Source organism: Canis lupus, chromosome 20, assembly GCF_048164855.1.
Source record: "Canis lupus baileyi chromosome 20, mCanLup2.hap1, whole genome shotgun sequence".
NCBI lineage: Eukaryota > Metazoa > Chordata > Mammalia > Carnivora > Canidae > Canis > Canis lupus.
The window spans coordinates 25,437,853-25,463,307 of NC_132857.1; the positions used below are offsets into that span (position 1 = coordinate 25,437,853).

General features: G+C 40.7%; 1 long non-coding RNA gene across 1 annotated transcript in view; it reads right to left on the bottom strand.

Annotated features, from left to right (window-relative positions):
• Window positions 1-7,411: 7,411 nt before the first annotated feature.
• LOC140611780 (uncharacterized) overlaps window positions 7,412-25,455 on the bottom strand; it is a 56,766-nt gene continuing 38,722 nt past the window's right edge. Inside the window, exon 5 of the long non-coding RNA XR_012013000.1 lies at window positions 7,412-7,427. This is a non-coding gene — a long non-coding RNA (uncharacterized lncRNA). The remainder of the gene's footprint in view (window positions 7,428-25,455) is intronic.

Here is a 25,455-nt window from a genome sequence, read left to right on the forward strand (position 1 = left end):
GAATCCTTTCCACATCATTTCCTTGAGATTGAAAGGGATATTTCTCCATTTATGCTCCCCTCCTGCCCCTACTCTTGTTTCAAAACCATTTTGACTAAAAGTGCCTGAGAAAGAATCCTCTCCCCTAGCCAGAGGGTTGTGGCAGGTGCAGCCCCAGATGCAGCTACATGTCATGCCCAGGGGTGAATGTTTTTGATGAGTGATACCAAGTGTGAGGGTCTAGGGTCCAGAGACAGGTCCCCCATGGATTCCATGGGTGACCAAGGAATTCAGGCCATGGGCTGTACATTAAGACAGGAGAAACAGAGAGGCAAAAGGATGCCAAAGAGAGAAAACAGGCAACATGAGGGTAGAGGGGGAACAATTCCAAGGTTTTAAGGTCAGGCCAAGAGTATAACATCTTGAATCAAGACCATCCATGGTCATCTGTATTATGATACAGGCACATGTCTGAGAGTGGGTAGGTTCTGTTGAGACTAACATAATACATCAAATGTCTCCATACAGTGGGTCAAATGAGTTTTTGGTTTGTTTCCAATGCATAGATTTACATTTGCACTACACTGTATCCTGGTAAGTATGAAGTAGCTTTATATTCTGCTTTCTAGACAGACCTACGTCTAGCCTCTCGAGATCCTCCCTGGCCTGGGAATTCTAGAGGTCTGTGTGACCCTGCTAAAGTAGCCACAAGCTCTCCATTTCATGTTCCCATAGAGCTGGTTTCCTAAATACAACATTGAGGACTGAGGGCTCTGGGCCAAAGGGCCAGGTTCTCTACTCCTGTGTGACTTTGCTATACTAGCTACTGAGTGATAGGTCTGTTCGCAACATCAGGGTCATGGCCCCATGCTGGGTTCTTCCACCTGCTAGGGGTATCTCCAGTTCTTTCAATGCTGGGATCAAAGCCTGGTAGCCCTCTCAAGGGTAGGAGAAAGCCTGTGCATTTCTCTCACCTCACCTGTAGACTGGGGACATTGAACAAGATAGATTACTTCTAATGTCATATTCACCTCTCTACAAGGCCAGAGTTGTCATAAGAGGAAGGGGTGGGTGAAGCTCCTTGTCTCCCAAGACGCTAAGGTCAAAGAATGGACAGGCTGTTTACAAGTTGTGCAGAGTTGTTTTCATTCTCCAAGGAGTCTTGCAAATCATGAAGGTGTCCTTCAATTTGAAAGGATTCGTTTTCATTAATAGATTGATTTTAAGGGAGTATAGCAACATATCCATGACCACTCCTCTCTTCTTTTTTGATACTGGAGAGAAACACTAATGTATAGGCCAAATAAGAGGAGAGAAATGGACAGGGATCAGGTGACAGGAATGTGTTAGTGGAGGGGTGGGTTGAGCAGGGAGGCAGTCAATATAACCAACATAATGTCATGGGGACAGTGACTGATTCTTGGAGGGACAGGGCGGTTCAGAGACTGCTGGTTGGCCTCACTAATGAAATCTGAGAGAGAAAATCATCCTGAGATATGGATCCTCTCCTGGGAAACAGATCCTGGTCGCTGGTGGATGCAGTGCTGAGGACAGAGTGGTGCTTAGGTTTGGGGATACAAACTTTGGGACAATTCTGCAAGTTGGTTCAACACCTGTGCTCTTCTCTCATTCTCAATGCCAACCTGTCTCTGTCATTTCCACAATGTACATAGCAACCTGACTTTCAGATCCTAAGGATTAGGACACAGACCCCAGCCATCTGCATGACACTTACATCTGGATTCCAGCACCTACTTTTTATATTTCTTGCTTAACCATAAGTTCCCTCTGTGCCTCTACCCCATCCTACAGTTGGATGATTGTAATTCTCGGGACACCTGAGTGGCTCAGGAGCAGAGCACCTGATTTCTTCTCAAGGTATCATCCTAAGACCCCTGATTGCGTCCCACATTGGGCTATTTGCATGGAGCACGCATCTCCATCTGCCTGTGTCTCTGCCTCTCTGTCTTTCATGGATTACTATCATTCTGGAGAACACATAGGATTGAGGATTAGGACACAGGCCCCAGCCATATGCATTTGACATATCTGTCTTCTAGCATTCCATTTTTTCTATTTCTTGCTTAACCATAATTTACCTCTGTGCCTCTAACCCGTCGTACATTTGGATGATTATCTTTCTGGGGACACCTGATTGTCTCAGCAGTGGAGCGTCTTCCTTCATCTCAGGGCATGATCTTAGGAGCTGTAATCAAGTCCCACATTTAGCACCTTGCATGGAGCATTTTTCTGCATCTGCCTGTATATCTGTCTATCTCTCTGTGTTTCTCATCGAAGATTAACATTCTGGATGGAGGACACGGTCTCAACCTGACGCTTTGCGCCTGGCATCTCCAGTTTCTATAGAATATCTGACACTGATCACCTTACCTAATCTATTGGTGTCACTCTGACTCCTGACCTGGGTTTCAAACACTGAATGTCGCTGATCAGCCATGAGTGGTGCAGGGAGCATGGTTCAGAGTCCTATTGCAGGGCATCCCTTGCAATTATGACAAGGGTTATTGTTTAGCTCCCTGGGCTTCTTACCCAAGATATTGTTTTGACTTACTGTAAGTGGGAAAGCCTAGAGAATTGGTTGGTTTCCTTAGAGGGTTGCTGACAAATTCACAGCAGTGTTCAAGTGTATCTGTGGTCACGCCACAGCCCGTTTGGGTCTCCTATTTGCAGTCTCCCATTTTGATCCTTATCTCACTTGGGGGAGGTTGACCCACTCAGAGAAAACAGAGATCCCACATATGCTGCTGCATATGGTCTAGCCACCTTCATATTAATATGAATTGGAAGGTCTTCTTGACCATTCGTGAGGCTCCAGATAGAATGCAATGGACCAGGGCTATGACCACTATGAAAACAAACAAATGTACAAAGAACAAGTTAAGAGTCCATAAAAAGTGCCTCAAAACAAAGAATCCAATCTGCCTAAACCAGACCAAGGAACAAATCCTGAAAGCCAAGAGAATCAACCTGAAAGCCAAGCAGATTCTTCCCTAAGGACCTCACATTTGTTCGGCCTACACAACTTGATTCTTCAGCCAAGTATAGATGTTGTTAACAATGACACCAATGCCGCCACACCAGCCAACAAGAAATCTAGGGCAATGTGACCATCCATCACTATTCATCCCTATAGGATTCCACTGATCCATATTCCATCTGGGTAATACATTTTGTTTTTTGGTTCATATATTTTATGATCAGAACATTTGCCAAAATTAGAGATCAATGTTTTTCCGGCTTATTAATTTGTGCAATATCCACCCATGGCAACATTTTTCTAATCTTTGGCCTGAATAGGAACTTCTCCAAGTAATTTGTCTGAACTAACAAAAGTGATCTTAAGTGGGAACTCACATATGAGGTGTAAATTTCAGCTTCGGTGATTCATTTCATTGGATGAAATCCACATTTCCCAGAAGGATTTATCATGAACTTCAGTGATGGATGGCATATCCAGCAGTCAGAAAGGGAGAATTATGGCTTCTTTTTGCTATGTCCCAACATAACTATGATTATAATTAGTATAGCAAGTATAATAAAAAGTAAAGGTGGGGGCAATGAGTTATTCTGGATGAAGGGCCACAAGTGGTTTGTGCAAAGTGAAAATAATTATTTTAACTGAGCTTTCCCTGAGGAGGGAAAGGGAATGGAAATGAATTGGATGAGCATCTTGGCCCATTATCTTGGGAGGAAGCTGCCCAATATCTATCATCATTTGCCTATTCTGAAAGTCTTGGGTCAATGCACCTTTCCAATGACTGCTTCAAAAAATGTCTGAGGAGGCAGTTTGAGTAGCTTTCTTAGTTTGTCCAATTCTGAATTTTTTTTAAAGTTAAAGTTTGAACATCTTAGACTGTCATTGCTCATTTTTTACATAGACCTGATAAGGTCACTTTCAGTGATGGGCATTTTTTTTCACATTTGTCCCTTACTTCAGAAACATCTCCAGTTGAAGAGCAGGAAAATGCTGCTAGGAAAATTTGAGGGACATTTTCTTTACCTTAGTGGTGAAACACTTTGGTAATTTCCTGAGTTCTTTAACATTTTACCATCTCTGCATGTAGTAAGGTACTGCCCTCTAGTCTCCATACTGAAAGGCTTTCGTATCTTCCAGATCCTAATTTACAATGGAAGAACCAGTATGTAATGAAGGGAATGGACTGGATAACCATCCTTGCTAGTGTCTACTTACTCCAGGGAACTCACACGATTATGAAAGTTTTTCTTATTTAAATGGAGTGCTGAAAATATTTTCCCCTGTTAAATAGGTTACATCTTAAACAGTGAACTGTGTTCTAGCAAAATTGTAATTTTCTTTGAACTCTATATTACTTCTTGTGAAGATTGGGAACAAATACATGGATCCAATTCACATTCTACAGCTTTCTTTTTTGAATATGTTATATATTTGGAATCATGAACCATATTGTTTTTCAGACTCACTTCTTTCATTTTGTTGAATACAGAAACTATTCATTGTGGATTTTTCAATAGCTTGAAAGCTCAATTATTTTTTATTTCATTCTTGTTTTATTATTGTCTTCTTGAGAGAGGGAAAGAATGTAAGTCCAGATGGGGTGCAGGTAGATGATGAGGAAAGGAATCTTAAGCAGGATTTTCATCCATGGAGCCTGAGGTAAGACTTTAACTCAGGAGCCTGAGTTCATGACCTAAGCCAAAAAAAAAATGTCCTGGCCACTCCTCTAAACTCCTGTTTGTTTCTTGACTTTTCATTTACTGCAGAAAAGGTGACCATGTAGGTGTCTTTCCAGATCAGTCCAATCAGCTTTGCCATTCAAAATGGATCTGAGGGACCAAACCATGTGTGTGTATGTGTGTGTGTGTGTGTATGAGCTGACATTGGTCAGATAATACAAGGTCAAATATACACCTCATAGAATTCTAAATAGTATAGGAATTTGTCCTGGCTCTCCTTGGGGTAGAAAAATCTGTAAGTATATCTCTTCTTTAACCTTAAGTTCAAGGTTTCAATTATCTGTTCTTTCCTGCACACCTGGCTATTTTATGCAAATAGCACTTTGGTGCTTCATGTGAATTGTCAGGAAAAATGAGGTATCTGGAGAAGGGGGTAGTGAGAAGGAGGTGCAGGTGGGAGAGAAACCGGGATACTAAGAATAGAAGTGGAGACAGGCAAATAGCTGGAGGAATGGGAGAGGGGAGCATTTACTAAAAATGTGCCTCTATTTTATTCTTGCCTAGCGTTGTCAAATTGTTCTTTAGCTTTGGCCATACAAACGGTTAATGAAACAACTTTTGATGCCGAAATCCTTTGTGGGGCCTCAGTGTATCAATCAATGGTGCTGCCCATTCATCTTCCTTTTTATAAGAGATTTCTCTAGGGAATAATTTTTTCAGTTCTGGTCATTGAGAGATGGCCTTGAAGACCCAAAACAGCATTGGTGAAGTGGTGGGGATCAGGAATTATGATTTTGAGAAGCAGGCGTAAAAGCAAAACACACTTTTTCAGGTAGAGGGGAGGGTTCAGTTTTAGATGATCCCAAGACAGCTGGTGACAGTTGATAGAAATATCACATTTGTGTACCTCATGCTGTGAGTGCCCAAAAGGACAACTGGACACTGCAGAACAAACAGCCAATGATCTGTCCACCCCAGCAGGCACAACCTCAGAGTGAATACTCTCAGGACACAAAAGTAGATAGAGAAGCTCTACTGATGGGATTGGTGAACCTTAGCAAAGTTCTTCAGGGTGGATGCCAGTCCTGTGAGATCCTGAAGCTCACTGCTCTGGGAGGATAGCTCAGAGAAGACTCACTGGGCATTATTTATGCTTCTATGCTCAGATATTTCTTCTTATTACACACACCAGTTTAACACAGCACAGCAGAAAATGGTAACAAAACCACACAGCATAAGGAGACCTATAAGAATAGTCTGATTCCACAAAATAGTCCAAAGAAATGGGAACAAAAACAAATCTCAGGTGCCCGACTCAGTACAAACCGCCTAGGAACTGTCTCAGAGAACACATTGCAAATCCAGGGCTTCCTCTCTATGTCACCATGGACTCTATAGCTGCCAGGAGCCAGGCACAGGAGGACTCTGTGAGCACAACCCTTGCTCAAAGCAACAGGAGGCTGTGAAGGTGTTGTGGACCCCTTGTGATTGCCTGTATAATGAACAACGGCCAACCAAATGACAATAGCAAAGAAAATTGACTAAGTTTTTGTTAGAGCAAGGGAATCAGCCACTGTTATTAGTGTTGAGCAGGGCCCCAACTTCAGACAGAAGGCTGCAAACTGACTCTAGTGGGGTAAATGGAAGACTTCAGTTATGCCACGATGGGCAGGTATTTTATGGAGAGACTAGAGTGAGTTGTCCAGAAGTGAGTCATCCTATGTGATTGTCAAGGCTGATTTTTTTCTGATTGGTGGGTCCTAGGGAGGAAATTGGGACTAGTGTTATGAAAGCTCTCAGTTATACATAGGTCTAGGTGGGAGAGTGGGTATGGTGTAGAATCCTAAGCCTGTAGCTTGAGACGTATAAGGGCTATTCTGTAGCAACTTGAACCAGTTTTCCCACAGGTTCTGGTGTACACCGCCAAATGTCCTACTCTCTATATTATATAGATGAGGACTTCTCGTTTGGCTGACAGCAAGATAATTGGTTGGTTCCTGGATTGGCTGTGGGAGGAAATCTCTGAATGAACGGTATGACTATGATCTATACTTTCAATTTTCCAGGTAGACTTGGAATCACCCACCAGGGAAATGCTAGGGAAGTTGTTTCCCTGGGCTCAAGAGTGAGATGATACATTTAAAGATCTCAAAGTAGGGATCTCTGTGTGGTGCAGCGGTTTAGCACCTGCCTTTGGCCCAGGGCGCGATCCTGGAGACCCGGGATCAAATCCCACGTTGGGCTCCCAGTGCATGGAGCCTGCTTCTCCCTCTGCCTATCTCTCTCTCTCTCTCTCTCTCTCTCTCTCTCTCTCTCTGTGTGTGTGTGTGTGTGACTATCATAAATAAATAAAAAAATTAAATATCTTAAAAAAATAAACATCTCAAAGTGACAAGTGCCTGGATGAAAGCAAATGCTGCAGGATGACGGTCCTACAAAGGAGCATGGCATTAAGAGAGAGAATAGTGGTGCTTGGTGACCCAGTATGTAAGTATCCTATTCAAGATTTTGGCTCAGGTCCTTGTCTCAGAGTGCTGGTTTGAGTTCAATAGTAGGATTTGTAGGCAATCTACATGGAATTCTCTCTCACTTTTCACCCCTCAACCCACAGAGTCTCTCTCTCAAAATATAATAAGTAATTATTAAACAATATAGTGTGAAAATCATGAGAGGAAATAAATTACATACAATGTTGATTTAAGGATCTGAGTCTTCACAGTCACCAAAATAACCTTACTTGTGCAGCAGCATAAAAACAGGAATGTGTTGGCCTGGGGAAAGAATAGGGAACAGTTTAGGGGACAGGAGGATATGAGTCACAGCTCCTAGGACCTATGTCTTCAAACTGGGAACTTAATTTTGCCCTCTGCTCTAGTCCGCTCACCTTCACACCCCTTTAACCACGATCTCTTCAATTCTATGTGGTGAATGGCCTCCAGAGTATCTGTGCCTTCCCCGGTCTCAAATTCTATATCTGGAACCAGGAAACAAGGTGTCTCATCCAATTCCTCCAAGAGGCCCCCAAATTACCTATGACTTTCTGTTCCCATGTTTGGGTCCCTTTTTCTGATCACTCATGTTTCACTCCGTCTTCTTCCTCTTAATCAATTGCTCATTTCCCTTCTCCTTCACTTCCAACAACCATTTTATTTTACGATGTGGGAATGGTGGAGTAATGATCAGCTTTTTATGTGAACCACCTTAACAAGTTGATCAAAAGCCAATCCAGGCAACGCCAGAGTAGTTGCAATGGGGTGGGGGCCCAGTGGCTGGAATTGTATGTGACCATGAGAGTGACATCCCACTGGGATTATCATGTGACTCCCTTGTGCTTTCAGTGATCTTAGGTACTTGAGACAAACTTAAACTTCATTCATTTTTAAAATCTTTATTTAGTTGTATGTAAATTCAATTTGCCAACATATACTGTAACACCCAGGGCTCATCCCATCAAATACCCTTCTCCTGGAATACAAGAAATAGTGAAAGGGATTATGAGGGAAAGGAGAAGAATTGACTGGGAAAAATTAGAGAGTGAGACAAACCATGAGAGACTCCTAAATTGGGACACACTGAATCTTTTGAACAGCCCATACATACTGTAGTACATAGAGGAGATGAATGCTATGCTAGACGTAAAGTATCTTGCCAAATTTCCTTTAGTGTAAAAATGAGATGATGGGTTTTCTAAAGTGGGTAAGGCCTAATCAATACTAGCTCAGGCCAGCATTTGCCCTGAATCCTGGAAGGGCTGGGCCATGGGCTGCAGGCAGGCATGAGGGGGGAAGTCTTAGGCTGGGTCAGGACCCTGGCTGGCGAGCAGGCCCAGCACTGTGTGCTTGTAATAGTGATATCAGACATGAGCAGAAACACTGGCCACCCTGCTTAGAGCCTGTGTCCTTGGCCTGGTCAGACCAGGAGACTAGCTCTGCAGTACCTTAAGCGCAAATGTGTACCACCAACCCAACAACTTTCACATATTCCTCTAGATTCCCTGTACCTAGCGATGGTATTGGGTGGCTGCACTTGAGCCTCTCTCTTAGGGAGGCAACTGCAGATTTTATTCTTGTCCCAGGACTGAGAATTGTGAAAGGAGATGTGGCAGAAGTTGTCTTCTGGCCATCCCTCCCACCTCACTTCTATTGAAACCAGAGGCATGTGCTTCAAGTTACCATTTCTGTGATGCCCATTCCTATAGTGCCCTTACAGGCCCAGACAGAACTGAGGGTAGCCCAGCATTACTACTGTGTGACACACAGGGGCAAAGGAAGTGTGTCCCCAGCTGTGCCAGCACCTGAATCCAACAGATGCACTCTTTCTGTAAGTTTTATGCATGGCAGATCTCAAGAGATTGGCTCCATGAAAGACCACATGCAATAACTTGAAAGAAAAACCTCTCCTGCTCTATTCTCAAGAGATTCTAACTAAACAAAAGAAGGGCTATGATGCTTGCCAGTGACAAAGGAAAAGGAAATGGTCTTCAGGAATGATAGTTAAATAAAAATAAAAGAAGAATATGACAAACTGCACAACCCAAAACCAGCACAGAGTGTTTCTCACTATTTATGTTGTTTCTTACTATTTTATCCAAAGAACGCTATATTTATGATAGAATAGGCCACAGAAGAGCAATTTCGTGCCTCAGTAGGTTGTGTCTGGCTTTAGCTTGGATCTTTATCCCAGGATCCTAGCAGTAGGCATGTGTCAGGCTCCCTGTTCAGTGCGGGATCTGAATATCCCTCTCCCTCTGCCCTTCTCTCTCTCTTCAATTAATGAATGAATGAATGAATAAATAAATGAATGAATAAATAAATAATTTAAATACAAGAAAATGAAAGAAAGCAATTGCATTCCAGTAGTTAATCTTTTTTTGATATCATCCCGCCCAACCTCAAACTACAAATAGCAGGTATATTTCAACTGCTCCCAGGGCCACTCCCCAGTTGATTCCCACCTTATTATAGTTCCCTACCTAAGGGTTGTTCATCTTCAGTAATTGCATTCTCAATATTCTGCACTGCCCAATCTTTAGAGACATAAGCATGAGGATGAGGAGATTAGAGAGTGGGGTGCTGTTTCCTGCTATTCCAGCTGAGGTCACTTTGGAAGCACCAGTCAACACCTGCTCTTCCTCCAGAGACTCAGACCTTCCCTGGGCTCTTGGGAGTTAGAACCCTTCAAAAAGACATTGGCCACAGTTACAAACCTTCCTTGATAGAAAGGATCCCACTTACCGGGCATTTCCCCTATATGCACAAGATCACGATAGCTGTCACTTGAACACAGTTCTACCTGAGACCCCCTGTGATTGCTGATGGACACACACTGGGATCGATGGGGTCCATGTGCAGCCACTGTGCCTGACTCAGAGCAACTGCCCAGGAGAGCCATCCATGATGATGGAAATGATCTGTCCTTTAAAAATACTCTACTTGGCCTGGAAATGCGGTTGTATGATGAAGGACAGAATGTGTAACTTCACTGAGTTTGTTACTTCAACATATGCAGGCATGTCTGGCTATTGGCTACCTCCTTGGATAGCATAGGTCTATGATCCCAAAACGAGGAAACTGTGACTCTGTCCTGGGGATTCTGCAGTGGAATTTGCTGCCTTGACATGACTGTTCATTTCCATTGGACTCTGGGCTCCTATCATGATTCAGGCACTACATGAGACCCTGGCAACACCAGACAGGAAGGTACACACTCAAGTCCATCTGACCAATGGAATGGTAATAGTTCCTTATGGAAATACATGGTATCTATGCTTGGGGTGAGCGCAGTTTCAATAAACATAATTGTCAATCATATGTGGTACACCTTAAACCAATGTACCCTTGGTGGTCATCTTCACCCGAATGTAAAAGCAGTAACAGCATGGTCACCAGGGTGGTTCCTTTGGTTGAGTATCCCCATTTGGCTTGGGTCATGATCCCAGGGTCCTGAGATACATAATATGCATATGTCAAGACACACACTAATGCAGTCCTTAATATAAATGATTGATGTCAGTGATAGTAATATGTCTACACTGGGTCGTTCTTTGTGATAAATGTTCCATACTGATGTATATTTGTCCATAATTGTGGAAATTATATGCCAAAGGATAGCATAGTAGTGAAATTTTTATATTATATGCTGCATTGTGACATATTTATGATATGATAGTCACAGAGAGAGAGAGAGGCAGAGACACAGGCAGAAGGAGAAGCAGGCTCCATGCACCGGGAGCCTGACGTGGGATTCGATCCCGGGTCTCCAGGATCGCGCCCTGGGCCAAAGGCAGGTGCTAAACCGCTGCGCCACCCAGGGATCCCTGACTGACCATTTAAATTAAGATTTCACACATGAAACATAAAGAATATCACTTAATATATATATCTTAGGATATTTCTCATTAGCATTACACCCTGAGCAAAATTGAATACTGATTTTTTTCAGAGAGCAAAAAAGAAAGTCTAAGGAGCAGAGGTGCAGAGGGAAAGGAAGAGAGAATACTAAGCAGGCTCCCTGTTGAAAATGGGTGAATCTGATGATCTTGAGGTCATGACCAGAACTGAAACCAGGAGGCAGAAACTTAGCTGACAGAAACACCCAGCAGCCCCTAGAACAATAGTTCTTGAGTCACTTTAATGAAAGAATTTTTATCGTACCTTCCATTGTGAATTTTTGTTTCTGCAACTGTAAAATTTTTAGCTCACTTTTCAGTCCAGTTGTACACAGTTTATTTCATAAATTGTTTGTGAAACTATTTGTTTTGGGTTTTTAATTTTACATCCTGGGAAATGGATGAGCATAGGAAGAGCTGTTGACATCTTTATGTTAGAAGACAATCCAAAATGATTGATAACATTATGAGAGTTCAAACTTTTGATCCCATTACACTTCATTCCCTTGCAGAGCCACCTGACTCAGAATGGTCTGTACAAAGACCTTGGGGTAGCAGTAGCCTTAAGTAGCCAACCAAGAATATATGCTAATAAAGTCACAATGAAAACAACACGAAGTACCTCCTCCTCAATATCTAAAAAGATCTGTCATATAATCTAGCAATCTGAGTTTGGGCAAATAGGTCACAAAGAATTAAAATCTGAATTTCACAGAGATATCTACACATGTTCTGCAACACCATTTACAAAACGCAAGAAAAAATGACTTCCTGTGCATCGATGAACAAAAGGATAAAAAAATTAGTGAATCTCTACAATGAAAAGAAATCTCAGTAATTGTGATGTCATGGATGATCTGGGAGGCCATTATGTTAAGAGAAATATGCCAGGCAGTGTATGACAAATGCTGCATGACAACACTTATAGGGGGAACCTAGAATAGTCAGTACACAGCATCAGAGAATAGAGTAGGAGCCAGAAGGAGTGACAAAGAGGGAAATGTTGCAGATAGAGTACAAAGCTTCAGTGATACAAATTCATTGTGTTCTGGATTTCTATCTGCAACCAACAAGCTATGATAAACAACACTGTATTATTCACTTGAAAGTCAGGAAGAGGTTATATGATATCAAATGCACTATTGTCAAAGAACAACAAGAGAATTGCTAGCAGACCCTGTGTGGGGACATACCTTTATTTAGGAGAGACAATATAGAAATACAGAACAACAGCATCTTTGAGAGCTAAGGCATAGTGTTGATGACATGTCAAGAGTTACAATATAATGACGATGGGTTCTGGAACAGGGTCTGTGTTGGATCCCTGTGGGGAGAGGTCCCTGAACACCTGAGATATTCCAAGAGTCCCAGATATCATGCTGTGCACCCCTGAACCAAGGGCTGCCAAGTGTTCACTTGTAATTGAGTATGGTCCACCGGTAATCAAGAAGGCTTCATGTGAGATGGCTGGCAGTATGAATGCTGGGGGAGGATGACCACAGTTGGGGTACAGTTGCCATTACAGATTTTGATTTGGGGGCAACTCCTTTGTGTTTTGGGTCAGGTATTGAAACCAGGAGGTGGATGTCTGAGTTAGGATGTGAACCTTACTCTTGGCCCAGGCAGCCCTCCAGATTATGAAATGTCTTCAACAGGGAACAAAGAGCAAGAGGATTTGAGAGAGAGACTGAGGCGGCCCTTGGTTCAGGGTTTCAGAGCATGATCTCTGCGACCCTTGGAAGGTCTCCGGTATTCAGGGACCTCTCTCCACAGGTATCCAACTCCAGTCGTGTCCTGGACCCCTTCCTCATCATATTGTAACTCTTGGCAAGTCGTTAACACCATGCTTTCAGCTCTCAATGACTGTTGTTCTGTGTTTGTATATTTTCTCACCTAAAGAAAGGTATGTCTCCACACACACTGCTACTAATGATTTTCTCATCCTTTTTTGACATTAAGTGATTTGATATCATCTTATCTCTTCATGATTTTCTTTTCTTTTTTTTTAGTTTTTATTTATTTATGATACTCACACACACACACACACACACACACAGAGAGAGAGAGAGAGAGAGAGAGGCAGAGACAGGCAGAAGGAGAAGCAGGTTCCATGCACCAGGATGCCGACGTGGGATTTGATCCTGGGTCTCCAGGATTGCGCTCTGGGCCAAACGCAGGCGCTAAACCGCTGCACAACCCAGGGATCCCTCTTCATGATTTTCAAGTATATACTACAGTGTTGTTTATCACAGGCCCTTGATTGCAGATAGAATTCCAGAACATACTGAATTCATATCATTGAAGCTGGAACACTACTTGCAACATTTCCCTTTTGTTCCTCCTTCTAGCACCTACTCTATTCTCTGATGTTGTGTATTGACTATTCAAGGTTCCCCATATAAGTGCCATCATGCATTATTTATGTTACACTGCCTGCTAATTTCTCTTAACATAAACTCCTCCATAGGCATGAATGTCATCATAATTATTGAGATGTGCTTCCTCTTAATGTGGGATAATATTTCATTGTACAGATAGACTACTTTTTTTATCCTTCTCAATGACGTGAAGTCCTTTCTTATTGTTTGGGTGTTCTGAATGTGGATGTAGATCATGCACAGATATCTGTGAAATTCAGATTTCAACATTTTGTAACCTATTTGCCAAAACATATTGCTAGACTATATGAAAGGTGTCTTTAAATATCGGATGGGGGACTCCAAGTTGTTTTTCATTGTGACTTTTTCAGTTTATTTTCTCTGCTGCCTAGATTAAGAATACACAACTGCTACTTTAAGAATATCACCTTTCTTGAGCACACTCTGCCTCAAAGTGATGTGGAATGGAATCAAAAGTTTGAACTTGACGTGATAATGTTAGCACTTATTTTTGATGGTCTTCTAACAGCAAGATGTCAACAGCTCTTTCTATGGTCATCCATATCCCAGGATCTACAGTTAAAAACCCAAAATAAAAACTATTTATGAAAACAACTGGGAACACCTGGACTGAAAAGTGGGTGACAATATTTCACATTTGCAGAAAGTGTGAATTCACCCATCAAAGGAGTCAATGGAAAGTGACACGAAAATTCATTCATTAAATTCACTCAAGAAATATTGATCTAGGGGGTAACTGAATATTTCTGTCAGGTAAGTTTCTGGCTCCTTGTTCCAACTCTGGTCATTACCACAAGGTCCTCAGATTCGCCCATATTTAGCATGGAATCTGCTTGGTATTGTCTCTTCTTTCCTTCTGTCCATCTCCATCTTACACATTCTCTTTTGCTCTCTCTCTCTCTCTCTCTCTCTCCAAAAAAATATTAAATTTTGCTCAGTGTGCCATGCTAAAAACAAACACACTAACCCATATTCTGTTTCATGTGTGAAAAATGTGAATTTAAGTGGTCAGTCATTAGTTCATACCCAAAATAGTAAAACGCATTGAGAACTTTCAATTGGTCTGATTAAATGGTAGCGGTTGAAACGCTAACTTTTGGAAATATTAGTCCATGTTTACTATTAGCAAATAAAATTCTTTTTTGCAAGAATAAATTTATTTTTTATTGATGTTCATTTGCCAACATACAGAATAAAACCCTGTGCTCATCCCATCAAGTGACCAACTCAGTGCCCACCACCCAGTCACACCCACCCCCCGCCCTCCTCCTGTTCAAAATCCCCTAGTTCGTTTCCAAGAGTTAAGGCTCTTCCATGTTCTGTCTACTTTTCTGATGTTTCCTACCCATTTCTCCTCTCTTCCCCTCTATACTTTTTCACTATATTTATATTCCCAAATGAATGAGATCATATAATGTTTGTCCTGAAATTGACTAATTACCTCCAGTTCCATCCACATCAAAAAAAGGGGTGGGTACTTGTCATTTATAATGGCTGAGTAATATTACATTCTATACATAAACAACATCTTCTTTTTTTTAAACATCTTCTTTATCCATTCATCTTTTGATGGACACTGAGGCTCCTTCCATAGTTTGGCTATTTTGGACATTGCTGCTATAAACATCGAGTTGCAGGTGTCCCAGCATTTCATTGCATCTGTATCTTTGGGGTAAATCCCCAGCAGTGCAATTGCTGGGTCATAGGGCAGATCTATTTTGAATGATTTGAGGAACCTCCACACAATTTTCTAGAGTGGCTGCACCAGTTCACATACCCACCAACAGTGAAAGAGGGTACCCTTTTCTCTGCATCCTCTCCAACTTTTGTGGTTTACTGCCTTGTTAATTTTCCCCATTCTCACTGGTGTGAGGTGGTATCTCATTGTGGTTTTGATTTGTATTTCCCTGATGGTAAGTGATGCGGAGCACTTTCTCATGTGCTTGATGGACATGTTGATGTCTTCCTCTGTGAGATGTCTCTTCATGTCCTTTGCCCATTTCATGATTGGATTCTTTGTTTCTTTGCTGTTGAGGTGAATAAGTTCTTTATAGATCTTGGAAACTAGCCCTTTATCTGATACGTCATTTGCAAATATCTTCTCCCATTCTGTAGGTTGGATTCTAATTTTGTTGACTGTATCCTTTGCTGTGCAAAAGCTTCTTATCTTGATGAAGTCCCAATAGTTCATTTTTGCTTTTGTTTCTCTTGTCTTCATGGATGAATCTTGCAAGAAGTTACTGTGGCCATGTTCAAAAACGGTGTTGCCTGTGTTCTTCTCCGGATTTTGATGGAATCTTACTCACATCTTGATCTTTCATCCATTTTGAGTTTATCTTCGTGTATGGTGCAAGTGAGTGGTCTAGTTTCCCTCGTCTGCATGTGGATTTCCAAGTTTCCCAGCACCATTGATTAAAGAGACTGTCTTTCTTCCAGTGGATAGTCTTTCCTCCTTTATTGAATATTAGTTGACCATAAAGTTGAGGGTCCACTTCTGCATTCTCTATTCTGTTCCATTGATCTATGTATCTGTTTTTTGTGCCAGTACCACACTGTCTTGATGACCAGAGCTTTGTAGTACAACCTGAAATCTGGCATTGTGATGCCCCCAGCTCTGGTTTCTTTTCTAAAAATCCCCTGGCTATTCAGGGTCTTTTCTGATTCCACACAAATCTTAAAATTATTTATTCTAACTCTCTGAAGAAAGTCCATGGTATTTTGATAGGTATTGCATTAAACGTGTAAACTGCCGTGGGTAACATTGACATTTTCACAATATTAATTCTGCCAATCCATGAGCATCGTATATTTACCATCTCTTTGTGTCTTCCTCAATTTCTTTCAAAAGTGTTCTTTGGTTTAAGGGTATAGATCCTTTACCTATTTGGTTAAGATTATTTCTAGGTATCTTATGTTTTTGGGTGCAATTGTAAATGAAATTGACTCCTTAATTTATCTTTCTTCAGTCTCATTGTTAGTGTGTAGAAATGCCACTGACTTCTGGGCATTGATTTTATATCTTTCCACAGTGCAAAATTGCTGTATGTGTTCCAGCAATCTTGGGGTGGAGTCTTTTGGGATTTCTATGTAGAGTATCATGTCGTCAGCAAATAGGGAGAGTTTGACTTCTTCTCTGCCATTTTGAATGCCTTTAATATCTTTTTGTTGTCTGATTGCTGAGACTAGGACTTCTAGTACTATATTGAATAGCAGTGCTGAGAGTGGACATCCCTGTCTTTTTCCTTATCTTAGGGGAAAGGCTTCCAGTGCTTCCCCATTGAGAATGACATTTGCTGTGGGCTTTTCGTAGATAGCCTTTAAGATGTTGAGAAATGTTCCCTCTATCCCTACACTCTGAAGAGTTTTGATCAGGAATGGAAGTGTATTTTGTCAAATGCTTTCTCTGAATCTATTGAGAATATCATATGGTCCTTGGTTTTTCTCTTGCTGATGTGAGGAATCACATTGTTTGTTTTATGAGTGTTGAACCACCTTGTGTCCTGGGAATAAATCCTACTTGCTCATAGTGAATAATTTTCTTAATGTACTGTTGGATCCTACTGGCTAGTGTCTTGTTGAGAATTTTTGTATCCATGTTCATCAGGGATATTGGTTTATAATTCTCCTTTTTGGTGTGGTCTTTGGTTTTAGATTTAAGGTGATGCTGGCCTCATAGAATTAATTTGGAAGGACTCCATCTCTTTCTATCTTTCCAAACAGCTTTAGTAGAATAGGTATGATGTCTTCCTTAATTTTTTGATAGAATTCCCCAGGGAAGCCATTTGGCCCTGAACTTTTGTGTATTGGGAGGTTTTTTTTTTTTAAATAAATCTTTTTTTTAATGTTTATTTATTTATGATAGTCACAGAGAGAGAGAGAGAGAGAGAAAGGCAGAGACATAGGCCGAGGGAGAAGCAGGCTCCATGCACCGGGAGCCCGACGTGGGATTCGATCCCGGGCCTCCAGGATCGCGCCCCGGGCCAAAGGCAGGCACTAAACCACTGTGCCACCCAGGGATCCCATTGGGAGGTTTTTGATGACTGCTTCAATTTCCTCCCTGGTTATTGGCCAGTTCAGGTTTCCTATTTTTCCTGTTCCAGTTTTGCTATTTTGTGGCTTTCCAGAAATGCATCCATTACTTCTAGATGGCCAAATTTATTGGCATATAGCTGTTCATAATATATTTTTAAAATCATTTGTATTTCCTTGGTGTTGGTAGTGGTCTCTCCTTTCTCATTCATGATTTTACTAATTTCACTCTTCCTTTTAATAAGGATGGCTAATGGTTTATCTATCTTATTAATCTTTCAAAGAACGAACTCCTGGTTTTGTGGATCTGTTCCACAGTTTTCTGCTCTCCATTTCGTTGAGTTCTGCTCAAATCTTTATTAACTATCTTCTGCTGGGTGTAGCATCTATTTGCTGTTTTTCTCTAGCTCCTTTAGGTGTAAGGCTAGCGTTTGTATTTGTGTTCTTTCCAGTTTTTGGATGGATGCTTGTATTGCTATGTATTTCCCCCTCAGGACTGTTTTTTCTGTATCCCAAGATTTTGAACAGTTGCATCTTCATTCTCATTAGTTTCCATGAATCTTTTAAATTCTTACTTAATTACCTAGTTGACGCTTTCTTCTTTTAGCAGGATGGTCCTTAACCTCCACGTGTTTGAGGTCCTTCCAAACTTCTTCTTGTGATTTAGTTCTAATTTCAAAGCATTATGGTCTTGGAATATGCAGGGGACAATCCCAATCTGTGGGTATCGGTTCAGACCTGATTTATTATCCAGTATGTGGTCTATTCTGGAGAAAGTTCCATGCGCACTTGAGAAGAATTTGTATTCAGTTGAGTTTGGATGTAAAGTTCGTAGATATCTGTGAAATCCATCTGGTCCAGTGTATCATTGAAAGCTCTCATTTCTCTGGAGAGGTTGCGCTTAGAAGACCTATCGAGTGTAGAAAGTGCTAGATTGAAGTCACCAAGTATAAGTGTATTATTATCTAAGTATGTCTTAATTTTGGTTCTTAATTGATTGATATATTTGGCAGCTCCCACATTCGGTGCATATATATTGATGTTTGTTATGTCCTCTTCTTTAATAGATCCTTTAATTGTGATATAGTGTCTGTCTTTTTCTCTCAGTACAGTCTTCGGGGTAAATTTAGGTCATCTGATATAAGGATGGCTACTCTAGCTTTCTTTTGGGGACCATTTGAATGGTAAATGTTTCTCGAACCTTTTATTTTCAGGCTGTAGATGTCCTTATGTCTAAAATGAGTCTCTTGTAGACAGCAAATAGATGGGTCCTGCTTTTTTATCCAGTCTGAAACCCTGCACCTTTTGATAGGGTCTTTATGCCCATTCACGTTCAGAATTACTATTGAAACATGAGTTTACTGTCATCATGATATCTATTCAGTCCCTGTTTTTGTGGATTGTTCCATTGTACTTCTTCTTAAAGGGGAATTTTAAGAGTCGCCCTTAAAATTTCTTGCAGAGCTGGCTTGGAGGTCACATATTCTTTCAGTTCTTGCCTGTCTTGGAATCTCTTTATCTCTTATTAAATTCTTAATGAGAGCCTTGCTGGATAAAGTATTCTTGGTTGCATGTTCTTCTCATTAAACACCCTGAATATATCCTGCAAGTCTGGCCTGTCAGGTCTCTGTGGAGAGGTCTTCTGTTAACCTAATACTCCTCCCCATATAAGTTATGGATTTCTTGTCTCCTGCTACTTTAAGGACCTTCTCTTTATGTTTGGAATTTGCAAGCTTAACTATTAAATGTCGAGGTGTTGAAAGGTTTTTATTGATTTTAGTGGGGGATCTCTGTATTTCCTGGATCTGAAAGCCTGTTTCCCTTCCCAGATTAGGAAATTTTTCATCTATGATATGTTCAAATACATATTCTGGACCTCTGTCCCCTTTGGCGCCCACGGGAACCCCCCAAAAACGTAGATTTTTTCTTTCTCAGGCTGTCACTTAATCCCCTTAATCTATTCTCATGATCTTTTAATTGTTTGTCTCTTTTTACCTGTTTCCCTCTTTGCCATCAACTTGTCTTCTATGTCACTCACTCATTCTTCCACCTCGTCGTTAGGACTTCTTGGTTGGATTGTATCTCATTCAATTGATTTTTAATTTCTGCCTAATTAGATCTAAATTCCGCAGTCATGAAGTCTCTTGAGTTCTTTATGCTTTTTTTCAAGAGCCAACAGTAACTTTATAATAGTGCTTCTGTATTGGCTTTCTGACATTGAATTGTAATCCAAATTTTGTGACTCTTTGGGAGAGAAGACTTTTCTGATTCTTTCTTTTGAGGTGAGGTTTTCTATCTAGTCATTTTGCTTAGTGCAGAGTGGCCAAAAACCAGTTGTACTGGGGAAACGAGAAAAAGAGAGAAGAGAAAGAAGAAAATATAAAGAAAAAAGAAAAAAGAAAAAAGAAGAAGAAAAAAGAAAAAAGAAAAAAGAAAAAAGAAAGGGATAAAAAGAGAAAAAAAAAGAAAGAAAAAAGGGGAGGAAGGAAACAGAAAGCAAAAAGCAAAAAAAAAAAAAATCCAAAACAAGGTGGAGTATCCTTTGATTCTGCATACTGTAGGTCCCTTGACTTCCCCTGGAACTTTCCAGTGCTGCTTGGTCAATAATTTGTTTTTCCCCTGTCTGTCTAGCTGGTCTTCTGGGGAGGGCTTGTTGTGCTGATTTTCAGGTGTTAGCACTTCTGGATGCTGCTCAGCCCCCTCCCTGGTGCAGATCTCAGGGACTGATGTTTAAGCTGCTTATCCGCTGAGGTCACTGAGGCTCAGTTGGGGTTTTTTACCCTGTGAGGTCCCAGGAGGAACAACCACAGTGGTGTTGGCAAGCTCTGGATCCCTGGATTCAGCTTCGACACTATCTAGAGAGCTCTCAGTCTGCAGGGACCTGGATGCTCTGGGGTGGGGTCTCTGATCTGCAGCAAATAAAATTCTTATTATTTTTTAATAAATTTGATCTTATTATTGACATGAGAATTAGGCTGACTTCACAATGTAGCATATAATATAAAAATTTCCTTATCACTCTATCTTTTGGCATATAATTTTCACAATTATTCACACCTGTATCAGTGTGGAACATTTATCACAAATTACGAAGCAATGTAGGCATATTACTGTTATTGACATTGAGCACTTATATTAAAGAATGCTCTGTGTTATTTAATAGTGTGTGTTTGGCATAATCAAACAGGAACCTGGGTTCAGGGCCCGAGTCAAAGGTAGATACTTAAACAAAGGAACCACTCTAGTTACTAAGTTATTCCTGCATTTAAATTCGGTGAAGAAGACCCACAACGATACATTAGTTTGAAGTGTACCACCTATGATTGGCACTTATGTTTATTGAAACTGCACTCACCCCGAGCATTGATACCATGTGACCCCACAGAGAATTGTTACCATTCCATTGCTCATATTCCCTATGTTGTACCTTTCACCCTGCCTTTTTAAATTAATCTGTGGAAGCCTGTCCAGTCTGCTCTCATAATTATGGCTATTTTTAAACGGTATATATGCAGTGTTTATGTCTTCCCATAATGGATGATTTTTATAAAAACAGATTTGTGAATAAATACAATCAAGTAATAGGCTAAATAGAACAGATGAGGGAGCCCTGGGTGGTGCAGTGGTTTAGCGCCTGTCTTTGGCCCAGGGCGCAATCCTGGAGACCCGGGATCGAATCCCACGTCGGGCTCCTGGTGCATGAGCCTGCTTTTCCCTCTGCCTATGTCTTTGTCACTCTCTCTCTCTCTCTCTCTCTCTCTCTGTGACAATCATAAATAAATACAGATTAAAATAAATAAATAAATAAATAAATAAATAAATAAATAAATAAATAAATAAAAACTGATGATAACGATTGCCTAACATTGAAAAAGCCCTCAAAAATGGTTGAAATCAAGTGCAAAATTGTACAAAACAGCTGACAGCATATGTTGATCTACAAAGGTAGAAATGGCTTTGGAAGATGTTGAGAAGGTTGGAACATTTAGCTCAGCTTCACAACAACACTATGAGAGAAAGGAAACTATCTTTGGATTTGATGGGCACATCAGTTCTATTTTACATTAATTATTTCCTGTTAAATAAAGTTGCTTATGCCTTTTTAAAAGTTTTTATTTATTTGAGAGAGGGAGAGAGACAGCAAGAGAGAGTGTGTGCAAGGAAAGGGAAAGGGAATGTGGAGAAACCTAACCTCACTGAGCAAGGTGCCCAAAGAGGAGATGGAACCCAGGCCCTTGGACCTTGGCCTGAGCTGAAGGTTTTTCCTCATCCACCAAAGAGGATGGCCTCGTAGTAACTCCCTTTATGCTTATTACCCAGGCATTAGCTTCCAGTTTCCCCTGTATCTATATAAACACTCACAAATACTGGAGCACAACTAAAAATGCACTGATATTTTTTGTCCTCCTAGATGTTCCCAAGACTGTGGTGCCAGATTTTGTCCACCTCAAGTCATTGACCTTGCGGTATACATTCAATAGTACAATTAAATTTGCAAATTCTCTCCCAAGTAAATCTGCAGGGCTGGAATCATACAGAAGCAAAAACTAGTGTTTTCAGTTAACGGGACACAGGTGGTGACCCTTAAGTGGGGAGTGAAGAAAAATATGTGTGCTATTTGATACTTACAGCATACAGGTTATATCTCCTCCAAGAATGAGCAGGAGCATTTAAGAAACAACTAGGAGCACCAGGGTGAAATTAAAACATTTCTAATCCACCAGGAATTGATGAGAATGACCGTGTATATACCTAGATAATTCATATTGAATCCAAAATCCAAGAGAGGAATCTTAGTGCTTCCTCTTTCCTTGCAATATCTTCATTATTTGAACTGGAGCATTTTTCTAAGTCTTGGTCTTTGTTTTCCAGGAAGACCTATCTTTTCCACCCTGTTAATTTGTTTAGACTGTTTCCAGATATCCTGGGTGCTTCAATTAGGGTGTGTTACGCCAAGTTGTGTCACCTACAGGCCCTCCAACTGCTTCTCTTATCTCCTTTTTGTAGTAAAGCCCTTTGCAAAAGACTTGCCAGTGTGTTGTGGTACACGTAAGGGCTTCGTGTCCCTTTTCATGTATGTTTGTGAGGGAGGTCTCCAGTTTTTAGTTTAGCTCAGTTGACAGCAGGAAATGAAAGAGTTACTATTCCAACAGCACTTCTTTCAATCCATGAATGAAATTGAAAGTCATTGCCTACTCTACCTGGAACTTTTAACTGCCTCATTATTTAATTAGTTTGCTTTGTATTTATTTCACGAATGGTAGGGCATTTTCAGGATATCCCCATCGGTAGAAAAAAAAGGGGTGGTTTTATAATATAATGATGGAGTGATAATGAATTTTGACCCCATCCTCTATATCTTCTTCTTCCTTTATATAAGATCCTATTTTTGTTTTAGGAAAGTATTGTGGAAAAAAAAAAAAAAAGGAAAGTATTGTGGTCACCTAAAATACCAACTGACAAATGAGTACATTTTCTAAGTGCCATGGTTAATTTAGTCTTTTGATGATGCCAAGACTGAACATTTTGCTTGGGTTTTCCCTCTGCTTAAACATGTCCCAATATGAGTGGGCTCATATATTTTTAATTGTGTGTGGGTCCAATACAGGACTGGATCCCAGAACCTGAGTTGATGTACTGAGACAGAGTCAGATGCTTAATTATCTGAGACACCCAAGCCTCCAGAAAGGGTTCTGCACAAAAGAATGGGACTTAGTACCCTTGTAGATAGAGTAGGAGCTACAGAAGGATGAGTAGTCTGTAGAGAGTGGATCTGAGGGAACAAAGAAGGAGAAGGAAAGAGGCCCACACAGAACTAGTGCAGTCAAAGCCCACTGCCTGTCATTCCTTATCCCTAGCTGATCATAATGTTACTGAGACCAACCGTCAGTGGAACCTTGTGTGGCTTAGATGTCATCCATTAAGCCACCTGTCTATAGCCTAAGTAACCACTTTCTTTGTGAATTCATAATAGGTGCTCATCAAGGTTTGTTCCATTGACAGAAATCCAACTTCAGTCAGAGTTGTCATTTGACAGTCATTTAGAATGTCATGGATTCTGAGTTAGTTTGGGAGATGGACAGGCCACTCACTGGTCACTGAGGGTGGTCAGCTGGTCCCTGAGAGACCTCTAATGACACAGCTGGTGGTGTCAATGCTGAGGAGGATGGCCACATTTGGGCTTCTCTAGCCATTTTAAGAGGTTATCCTAGGGAAGTGCATTGTGTTTGGGGTCAGGTTGGGAGGTGGGAGGCTGATTTGTATTTGCACTTTATTCTTTGCTCTAGGACCTCCCCCAGGGTATGTAGTATCACCCGCAGTAAACCTGGTATAGGAGAAATTGAGGAGGAGACTGACAGAGATCCAGGTTCAGGGGTATTTTCCATGAACTCAAGTACCTGAGGGACATTTCAGATGTTAGAGAAACTTCTCTAAACCGAAGCAACTCCATTTTTCTTCTGGACCCACTGCCTATCAGTTTGATAGCTCTTGGTAAGTCACAAACATCATGCCCCCAATGAATGTGTTGTTCCTTCATTCTCTTTGTGTATATAGAAGAATTTGCCCACACAGTATCTACTAGAGCTCATCTTTTTCATTAGTTTAGGCTCTGCCTTTGGAAATATCATTGCAGTAACTTTCGCAAATGTTATACAACTTGCTTAATCAAGGGCTCTATGTTGTAAAGAGCCCTTGCTGAATATATTTATTTCCTATCACCTCCTTTTCCTCTTTTGTTCTTTCTCCCAGCCACTATTTTACTTTCTTCTTCTTTGTCTTTGACTATTTGAGATTCCAAATATACATGACATCATGCAATATTTGTCTTACAAATCCTGACTCATTTCACACAACATAATGGCTTCCAGGGCCATCCATGTTGTCAACAATGTTAAGATTTCCTTCCATGAAATAGAGTAATATCCCATTTCATGGATGGACTCCATTTTCTTTATCCATTTGCTTATCAGAGGACATGAAATTGTTTTTATAATCATATCTGTTGTGTTTAGTGCAGAGCATGCACAGATATCTCTCTGAAGTTCAGCTTTCAGTCTTTAAGATGTGTTTCTGAAAGTCATTATGCTCCTGTATATTGTAGTTTTAATTTTTTTACAGGATTTCCATATTGTTTGTCATAATGACTGCATCATTTTACATTCTCTATTGGGTCTTTTAAGTATAGAGCAATTACATGTCATATTAAAGCCCCAGTGAATCAGAACCTCTGAATCAGGTGGCTCTTCTAGGCAAACAATAAAGAATGGGATTAAAGTTTTGAACTCTGAAAAGGTTATCAGCCCCTCCTTATGGTCTTCTGAAAGCACATTCTGAAGGGTCTAAATTCAAGAGCCTCCAAAAATAATACATAGCAAGGATTGTAAGCCTGTGTGCCTCCTCAAGAGAGACAGAACATTCCATCTCATGAAAAAACAACGGACATGATATAAATGGCTCACTTGCAGTTACCATGGAAATTCAATCATGGATTTAAATATAGCTATGCTAGGGACACCTGGTTGACTCAGTCATGTAAGTGTCCAACTCTTGATTTTGCCCTAGATCATATTCTCATGCTCATGAGATGTAGCTTTGGGAGTAGCTCTGTGCTGCGTATAGAATCTGCTAAGAATCCCTTAGTCTTTTCCACCTCCCTCCAGTGCTCACACTATATCACTCTGTTGCTCAAAAAAAAATCATTACTTTAGTTTGCTCATTGTCCCATTCTTAAGAGAAAAGTACTAAGCCACATTGTTTTTGTTTTGCCTGTGAATAATTGAGATATCCTGGTGAGACATTACTCTATAATCAGAATAGTCAAAATGTACTTTATAGTTAGGTTGTCATTTTTACTTATGATTTATTACGTAAATAATTTATTGGAGATAATATTAAAAGGATGGAAATAGAGAATATGAGTTGGGACACGCTTAGACAGAGAATTTAGCTACCCGTTATGGGGTAGAACAACATGGAGCTGAA